This window comes from Euprymna scolopes, chromosome 16 (assembly GCF_053919585.1).
Source record: "Euprymna scolopes isolate OS-2025 chromosome 16, ASM5391958v1, whole genome shotgun sequence".
Lineage (NCBI taxonomy): Eukaryota > Metazoa > Mollusca > Cephalopoda > Sepiida > Sepiolidae > Euprymna > Euprymna scolopes.
In genome coordinates, this window is record NC_136497.1 from 101376061 (window position 1) to 101386346 (window position 10286).

Below are 10286 nucleotides of genomic sequence, written 5' to 3' on the forward strand. Positions count from 1 at the left end.
TCCCAAAGAGCTGTACTACGGTACTTATTAGTAACGGTGAGCAATTGAAAAAAAAAATAGCCGAAAAGGCTTCTTTTTGACGTAGCCATGGACTCCCTGGACTCGGCAGAAGCCACAGACCTAATCGGATTATTCATACTACATAACATTACCCTAAATAACGGCATAAAAATATATAGAATTATGCAGAAACGGCCTGTTAATAGTTGAGGACGCCACAAGCATAAAATGTGACGCATTAGAAGAAAAATACATAAAGTTATGAAAGCTACGGGCCTTACAGTGGAAATTACCAGCAATATTAAACAAGTTAACTTTCTGGATGTCACCTTTGGTTTAGCTACTTACCATACATTAAAGAAAATGCAAGCCCCACATATATCTACCTGAGTCCCCAAAACCCACCCTCTTTATCATTACGCACATACCTAAACGATTGAACGTAGAATAAATAATAATTCCTCCAACGAGGAAATATTTAATACATACAAAGTATTTATAACAATGCACTAAAAAATAGTGGATACAAAAATGCCGACATTAAATACAATAGAAGCAATATAAATATGACTAGATCTACATAAAATCTTTAACAAAAACACCTTAAAACTTTACTACAGATGTACTGAAAACCTAGAAAGAATGATAAAAAGCACCATAATAAAATATTAAGGAAAAATAATCCAACTACGGACACTAGTAATGGTGATATTACCAAACATCGACCAAATGCCCACTAAACAATAACTGCCTCACATCTTTGGTGGTATATCAGGCTAAAATACGCACTGTACAAGACCCAGAAATAGAAAAATTCTACATAGGAAGCACCTCAACGACCTTTAAAAACAGATTCTATGGTTAGACACTATCAATGAATAATAAATCATATGCTTCCGACACTTCACTCTCGGTACACTACTGGAAGTTTATCGAGGTCAACAAAAAAACCTTTAGTCGAATGGAAAATAATTTGGAAGGGTAAAACATGAAGTTCATTAACTTCGCCATGTTATGTTTAGTGGAGAAACATGAGATTATTAGTTTTAATGACCATGAAAAATTATTAAATGTAAAAGTATAATTGGCTATAAGTTGAAAACACTTCGGAGGCTATGCTTTATATAAGATGTAAAAATATGTATAGCAATCCTCTCATGGTAATAATACTCCACACCCCCAATATCTTAACTTATTAATAAATGAACCAAGGGAAGAGTTGAAAGGATACAAAGTAGTCCCGATAATCCATAAATGAATAACTATTTTTTTTTACATAGAGGTCACCACTTATCAAGGCCCAAAGGCCACTCAGGGATAAGGGTTATTGCGTGTACAGTAATCAATGAGATAGTATTTTAGTAATCATTAGTATTGGCGGTTTTGATAGAGTGTCTTTAGGGGGCGGTTTGTCAGGAGTTTGTTTATGTTGAACTTGTAGACGTCCAAGTTGTAGTCAGGTGGGAAACAGGCAAGCGGCAGAGAGTTCCACTGGCGTGCAGTTCTAAGAAAGAAGCTTTGCTCATGGAATCTACGTTTGGATGTAGGCACAGATGAAGAGTGGAGAAAATTATTGTCGGTAGTTTCAGCCAGATGGGCGTTTCTCGTGAAAGATAGGCGAGGGGGAACGAGGGATTGGAGCTCAGACGAGCACCTGCCATGGAAATAGCGATAAAACAAAGACAGGTTTGCAACGTCTCTTCTGTGGGAGAGAGGTTGTAGGGAAGAGAAAAGGGCATCCCCCACTAAACCACGAAGTCTATTTTGTACTCTGTCAAGGCAGGATAGGCTGTTTTTAGCAGCTCCTGCCCAGATGTGGCAGCAGTATTCCATCCTTGGACGTACTTGGCTTTTATAAAGATAGAGAATTGCATCAGTAGTGATAGAAGGATCCTACCATTTTCCCAGCATCCCTGGCAACAGATTTGATGTATGTGTTCCATTTTAGATCAGGAGTAAAGGTCAAACCCAGAAGCTTGTCAAAACATGGAGCCTCTCCAAGACGAGAGCCATCCATTTCAATTGATGCCATCTGGGGATCAGAGCGTTGATGATGTAAAGATAGAAGCTTGGTTTTGGATGCATTAAAAGTGACCAGCCACCTCTTCCCCTATACTCACTAAAAACCGACACATATCTAATTAATAACTATACTAAGATAAGAATAGGTTAGCATAAATAACTGCTAAATTCAAGAAGAAGCCATTCTCTCATTACCCCTCACCACCATCTCAAGCACTACCAGATAACACTAAAATAATGAAACAGAAACACAATATGCCACTAATTGGATAAATGTGAGTGCACTTTGCATACTTAATAATTAGACATCCGAAAACGATAAACTAAAAGAATCTATGGGTTTAGCACGCTTGTAATTGGAATGTTGATATATAGCGAGGAGAAGTATTATCATAAAGCAACATTACATAAGGAAACCGACCACATAATTGATCCCAAATGATAATTAATTACTCTTACTAGAGGGCTTTGAGAATGGAATACTCCACCAATATGGATCAATATATAGTATTATGTACCTGTTTGCATGTATATGTTCTGAAAAACCTATCTCTATGATGAAGTATATAAACCTGTAAAATACATTTATATTCTAGTATTAAGGAAAAGATAAACAACCCAAATGAAAGAATGACAACCATCGAAATTAAGTTTATATATAGATATGATAAGCTTTGTTGCTGTAATTACTTCAGACACGGTGGTCAAGTGAAAAATATAACTCCTAATATACCACCTTTATTTAAATAATCTAAATAAGCCTGTATATCTGTTCACTGACTATTAATTTGACCACATGGACGTATATATTATGAACAAACAAATTAATAAATAAATAAGTAATTTGAAAACGAGAAACAATTGAATGGATGAAAAAGCGAGTAATAAAATTAATCAATAAATAAATAGAGCTTATCAATGAAATAGGTAGATAATGAAGTAGCTATCAGAAAATAAGAAACAACCATAAAGACCTAACGGAAAAACAACTATAAAGAGTAACGGTGATGAAGGTATAATATTACCTCGGATCAAAGCAAAAACTTAGGCCAATAAACAACTGCTAAGTTAAAATAATACCAATACCTTCCCGCTGCAACTGCTTGACCACATGGGATCATACTTCCATTTCTTCCTTCACTCCCCTACCCCCTTCCTTCATCAAACCTCCCTCTGAAACCTCTGCTGCTCATATACACAAAGTATACACCCCACTTTCTTCCAGATTGTAAACCACACCTGAGTATCTTATAAAAAACGAATGTAATCTTGACTCTTGTTTCAATATCGCTCCTTTGTTAATCTGATGAAGTGGTCTCTTTGAATCGGGATCCCACTGAAACATGTATGCACATATATAACCAATAATTTTTGTATAATAAACAGACTATATACCAGCTGCGTCCTCCATTGAGCACTCTTTAATAATCATGCAGGTTTCATTGGATTTACATCTAGAAAACCAATCTATACAATCATTATACACATATATATACAGTGTATCACAAAAGTGAATACACCCCTCACATTTCTTCAAATATTTAAGCATATCTCTTCATGGGAAAGCACTGAAAAATGATTGTTTGACACAATGAAAAGTAGTCTATCTGCAGAAAATATAACAGGTTAATTTATTTTCCTCTCAAAATAGCTCAAAATATAGCCATTAAAAGCTCAATTCCTGGCAACAAAAGTGAGTACATCCCTTACGAAAAGTTGTCAATATTAACATACAACATGTCAACTCTCAATGTTTGTGTGGCCACCATCATTATCCAAAACTGGCTTTACTCTTCTGGGCATGGAGTTTACCAGAGCTTCACGTGTAGCCACTGGAATGCTCTTCCACTTTTCAATTACGACGTCACGGAGCTGGTGGATATTTGCACACCTCCACCTTCTGCTTGAGGATGCCCCAAAGATGTTCTATTGGGTTCAAGTCTGGAGATATGCGTGGCCAGTCCATCACCTTTACCCTCAGCATCTTCAGTAAAGCAGTGGTTATATTGAATGTGTTTTTGAGTCATTATCATGCTGGAACACTGCTCTGCGACCCAGTTTCTAGAGAGAGGAGATCATGCTCTGCTGCAGTATTTGACAGTACATGCTGGAGTTCATGTTTCCCTCAGTGAAATGGAACTCTTCAATACCTGAAGCACTCATGCAGCCCCAGACCATGACATTCCCACCACCATGCTTGACTGTAGGCATGACACACTTATCTTCGTACTCCTCACCTGGTTGCTGCCACACATGCTAAAGGCTATTAGAAACAAACAAATTAAAGTTCGTCTCAACAAACCATAGGACTTCAAGTCCAACGTTAACAAATTCCTAATGAACCGCCCCCTTAAGTAAACACTTCATCAAATCTCCACACTAACGTAATGTACTTGCAATAGCCCTTATCCCTGAGTGGCTTCCGGGCCTTGATAAGTGGTGACCACTGTGTAAAAAAAAAAAAAGGACATGATTCCAGTAATCTATGGGCTTTGTTGACATGTTTTCAGCAAACTTTTTGCAGTCTTTCTTGTGTATTGTCTTCAGAAGAGGCTTCTTCCTGAGGTGACAGTCATGCACACAAATTTGTGTATCATCTATGTATATAAATAAAACAGTAGAGTATGTGTATCTGTATGTCTTTGTGTAAATATTTAATCACTGAAATTAACAAATAGTAATCACACACTAAGGATAACACGTACAGAAGTCGGTAAGTTGAAATGCAAAGTGTTTATTCCAACTTGTCGACATTTCTATTAGTTTGCATAAACTAATCATAGCTAAACCTGGTTTAATTTGATAATCTTCTTACTTAGAGTTGTTGATATTTTGTCAACCTATGAAATTTACTCCGTTCCTTTAAAAATGTTTTGGGCGCCCTCCATTGCTAAGTGGGTAAAAAAAACCAAAGACGACCTTGGTACTCTACTAACTCATCAACTCTTTAAAAAAAATAAAGTAATTTTAAACACATAAATATAACACTTTTCCTGTAGCGTTTCATGTGTGAAATTGAACAAGTAGTATTAGTATTGATTTCGATAGAAAAACAAATAAAAAAACACACTATTTTAAACTTATATAAGTGTACATATCCGTACATTTCAGATTTAATCACAAGTTTAAGAATGTTATCATGCCGTAAGTGAGGGTCATTTTATGAGCTAACATCACACCAAATAAATTTCAAATTTTAGTGTTGACGCTTTCTATCTAAAAGTTCTAAATGCGATGTATATATATAGACTGTCATGATCTTCAGTAAACGGGACAGATTATTTATTATTTAAATCTTTCAGTAATTTCTTTTTTTCTAGTATGATTTTATTGGAATGAAAAACATGGCAAAGCATTAGTTTTGGAAGCTTCGAATAGCAATTTGATCAGATCTGCAATTGAACCAGAACATGTTGCTCAAGGCGCAAACATTAAAACAACGGTATTCTCTTGTGAACGAATTTGCTTTGACTTCAGTGACAATGGAGTTGTTGGCCATCGTTTGATTACAGTGTAGCTGTAGTTGTCGATCGTAGTTGTCGATCGTAACAGGGTTACCCCCGGCATTATTTGTGCCATGTTAAAATAAAAATTTATAAACACTAAACTAGGCAGTGGAGACTTCATGTAATAGGCTCGTGAAAATAAGCTGAATCGTCTGACGTGATACAAGGTTTACAATCGGTTTAAACATGTAAAAGATATGTCATATTACGATGTGATCTATTCTCATCAAATAAATAATTTCGTTTAATCATTCGAACATTAATGCATTTGAATATATGGTTAAGTATTTGTTTCATTAATTTAGAACTGTTTTAAGCTTTCTCACTCACTCATTTTGTGACCAAATTTCATACAATTTTTACAGTCACCTTCTCAGCAATACTTTGAAATAAAATTTTCAATTTTTGTTCATTAAAACAAAAGTTATAGTAAAATTACTGATGTTCAAAAGTTCTCAGAATATGTAAGGAACGTGAGAGACGTTATCTTCTGATTGGCTGTTAGTTACAATAGCAACTTTGTTACTATTGACGTTTTATAGAGACGATTTCTTCATTACCATAGCAACTTTTAAACATTGACGTTTTATCTCCAGTTTTCAATGTTATTTTCGTAAAAACACTGTATTTTAATATATTATTATATAAATTAGTTACAATTTCCATAATGTATGTATTATCTTATCCTTTTATTATAATGAATATTATTTTTGTATATACAAATCATTTATAAATAAATATAAAGAAAAACCAAAATAATAGGATTTTTATTGTGTTAATTAAGAACAATAATATAGACAGGTTTGTTTGTTTTATTCTCAGATTATAACGCTAAAGACAGAAAGGGATCTTGAGTGTCGTTATCTTGGTGGCTGTACCTAGCAGGAGAAAAGGAAAGGGTTACCTTTTTATTAAAGTTTTACCATATCCTCGACACCTTCATAAATCATAGATGGAATGTTGCTCGCATGCGATCTTTCCCTTATGACTTCGCTCGTTAATTCTGCTTCTCTCTTTTTTCACCTTTGTTTTTGTTTATTTATTTAATTACATTGTTTATTTTGCTGATTCGACAATACGAATTATTTTTGATGTTGTCAACTTTTAGGGAGAAATATTAAATGAAAGAAAGAGGAAGTAAGGAGAAACGGGGGAGGAAATCCAAAGAGAGAAAGGGAGAAATCAAAGAAAGAGGGGAGGGAAAAAAGTGAAACAGAGAAAATGAAAGAGTGAAAGGGAGATAACATTGGAAAATAATTTGGAAGGGAATTTTATTGAAAGCAGACGATACATAATAAATTTATGGACATCATTTTCATAAAATTATGAGGAATCTTTAACTAAAGAATTATTCTGAATCAAAATTCACTATATATATATATATATATATATATATATATATATATATATATATATATATATATATATATATATAATTTTAAAAAATCAATTAAACAAATGAGTATCTTCTTGATCTTTCTTTCTTATTTCTATTCATAATGATTTTTTAATCAAATACTAAGGAATTTATTATTAATTTCAATGTTTGAACTGTTTCTCAAGATTTACTTTCTGCTTTCTGAATTGATTATTTAAAATTTAAACTGATGAAGTTTATTTTAAATAATTATTTTTAATTTTTTTATTTTAATAATTATTTTTTATTGTTTTATTTGAAGAATTATTTTTAATTTTTTATTCTAATAATTATTTTTTATTGTTTTATTTGAAGAATTATTTTTAATTTTTTATTTTAATAATTATTTTTCATTTTTTATTTTCATGATTACTTTTTATTTTTTATTTCAATAATTATTTAAAAATATTTATTTTAATAATTATTTTAAATTTTTTAATTTTAATAATTATTTTTTATATTTTTTATTTTTAAAATTATTATTAATTTTTTATTTTAATAATTGTTTTGATTTTTTTATTTTAATAATTATATTTAATTTATTTTACTTTAATAATTAATTTTAAATTTTATTTTTTATTTTAATAATTATTTTTATTTTTTTATTTTAGTAATTATTTTTAATTTTTTTATTTTAATAATAATTTTAATTTTTTATTTTAATAATTATTTTTTAATTTATTTATTTTAATAATTATATTTAATTTTTTTATTTTAATAATTATTTTCAATCTTTTATTTTAATAATTATTTTTTGTTTTATTTTAATAATTATGTTTTAATTATTTTATTACAATAATTATTTTTAATTTTTTTATTTTAACAGTTATTTTTAATTTTTTTATTTTAATAATTATTCAAATATTTGTGAGTTTAAACGTTTTATATTCCACTGGTTTAATTAAGAAAATGGATTTTCAACACTAAAAGTTTGTTCCAAATATTTATTTGAAAATTTCACTTTTTCAATTATTTTTGCATATTTATTTATATCTTGGAATGGTATTTGCTGCTTATACTGTTGATTCTACCCTAAAAATCATTATTTATTGAAATTGCACTTCATAGAAAACATAGCATTTATTGCTTTGAAAAATATTTAATAAATATGTGAAAAATATATTCTCTCATAATAGTTTTAAAAATAAATTCTTTCATAAAAATAATTCAGTATTCATTTTGCCTAACAATCAAATGAATAAAAAAGATGATTTTGAACACAAAAAGAAAATATTACAAAGCAAAGCCTGTAAAAATCATGGATAACATAGAAAAAATGCGAGCATGAAAAGTAATATGGTTAAGATTCAACTTAGAAAAGTAAACGGACAAGTTGTTTAAACAGGAAAAGAAAAAAAAGCAAGATATTCTCGTAAATATGATAAATTTATAACTTAAAATATTGCAGCATTAAGATTTTTTAAATTCAATTTAACATTATATAATCAATTCTTAATGCTGCAATATTTTAAGTTATAAATTTATTAAATTTTTTACTAGCCTATTTTGTCTTTTTCTTTTCCAGTTTTAACAACTAGTCCTTTTACTTTTCTAAGTTTAATTTTAACAATATTACTTTTTATGCTCACATTTTTCTGTGTAATATAAAACACAAGCGGTTGATGATTTTTGATGAGTAAATACAGAGATGCCTAGTGAATGTATTTGTCTATGCAGTTAGAAGTAGATTATTTCCTTTGCCTAAACAGGTAAACCGCCCGGCCTTTATTATATTATTATATATAACTATTTCCATCTAACTACAACAAGACTGCATCTTTGTTCAAGAATGGGCCTGGCTAAATGGAGTAGCTCTTTTAGCTTGTCTCACTAGTTGTGGCGTGCTTTCGCCACATTGCCACAATATATTTATTTTTAAGAAACTATTCTCCTAATGAAAACAATTTATTTGCTCAAGAAAATGTTTAACTTAGAATAGTTTAGCACAAGAATGCTTTAAAACGCAAAGTTATTAGTAAAGAGAGATAATATCCAATAAGGGAGGTAACTATGCTTATTTACCAGAGTAAATGTATGTGTACATTAGATTATTGCAACTTTTATCATAGTATCGTGACTGATACTTTTTAGGGCACTTGGAAACATTCCAGAAAATCAATTTCCGTACAAAGAAATGTATCCAAGTGAAGTTACCAATTACAAATCAATTTAAAATGCAGAAATGCTTTAACCTCACTTAGAAAAAGTCAATAACCAATGTTCATTCGGTACACGAAACAATTATCCATTGATCTTTTACAGAAATTTTCTTTTCTACTGGTATAAGTTTTTATTTAAGTTTTCAAAATCACAGTTGAACCAAACTGAAACTTACTCTGGATACATATTGGAAAATTAAAAATGCAAAACAACATAAAACAGTGAATTTTCAACGTTGTAAGAGGTTAAGTAGTGCATCAAAATGTTTCGGAATGCACTTTCTGTTTTCATTCCGTTTTCCACGCTTACATTTCGATAAATAATCTTATATTTTATGCACACACACACACACACACATATATATGCATATACACACACACACACACACACACATATATATATATATATATATATATATATATATATATATATATATAAACTAGAAGAACTAGGGCGCACAAAATTCATTGCCTAAACAGAACAGTTTGTCACACTAACGTTCCCTTACACAGATTAAAATCAATACATAATGATATAAAACCTTATTTCTAGAATCTCATTTCAACTTTGAACAAAATCCATCCATTTTTTTTTTGTCGCCTTTGCATAAAATTAAATCGACCCAAATATGCTAAATATAATAACACCTTATTCAGAACAGCTGTATTCCAAAATTCGTAATGATCGGTTAATTAATTTAGTACTAAATCATATGCAAAGTATATAAACAAATAAACATAGGTAAGATGAACATGTTATGAATATAATCAATCATGTATCTGTCAACTAATCACCAGTATAGAAACAATAAAAAATTGTTTCTCGTTTTGTTCTTCAATGTGTGGTCAAGAATTGTGTGATCATTTTATGTAATATTTATATAGTAAAACAAGCAGACTGGCTAGCGTTGGCCAATCGTAAAATATGCATTAATATTATATTTTAATTCGTGCAGATTTCTTATTTACTATTGATTGCAATCTAGCTGTAGGTGTCGATCTGAACAGACTTGGCTCCGGCATTATTTTTGTCACGTTAAATTAAAAATTTATAAAAACTAAACTAGACAGTGAAGACTTCATGTAATGGGCTATATATATATATATATATATATATATATATATATATATATATATATATATATATATATTCGTATGTTTTCATGTTTAATTATATGCAAT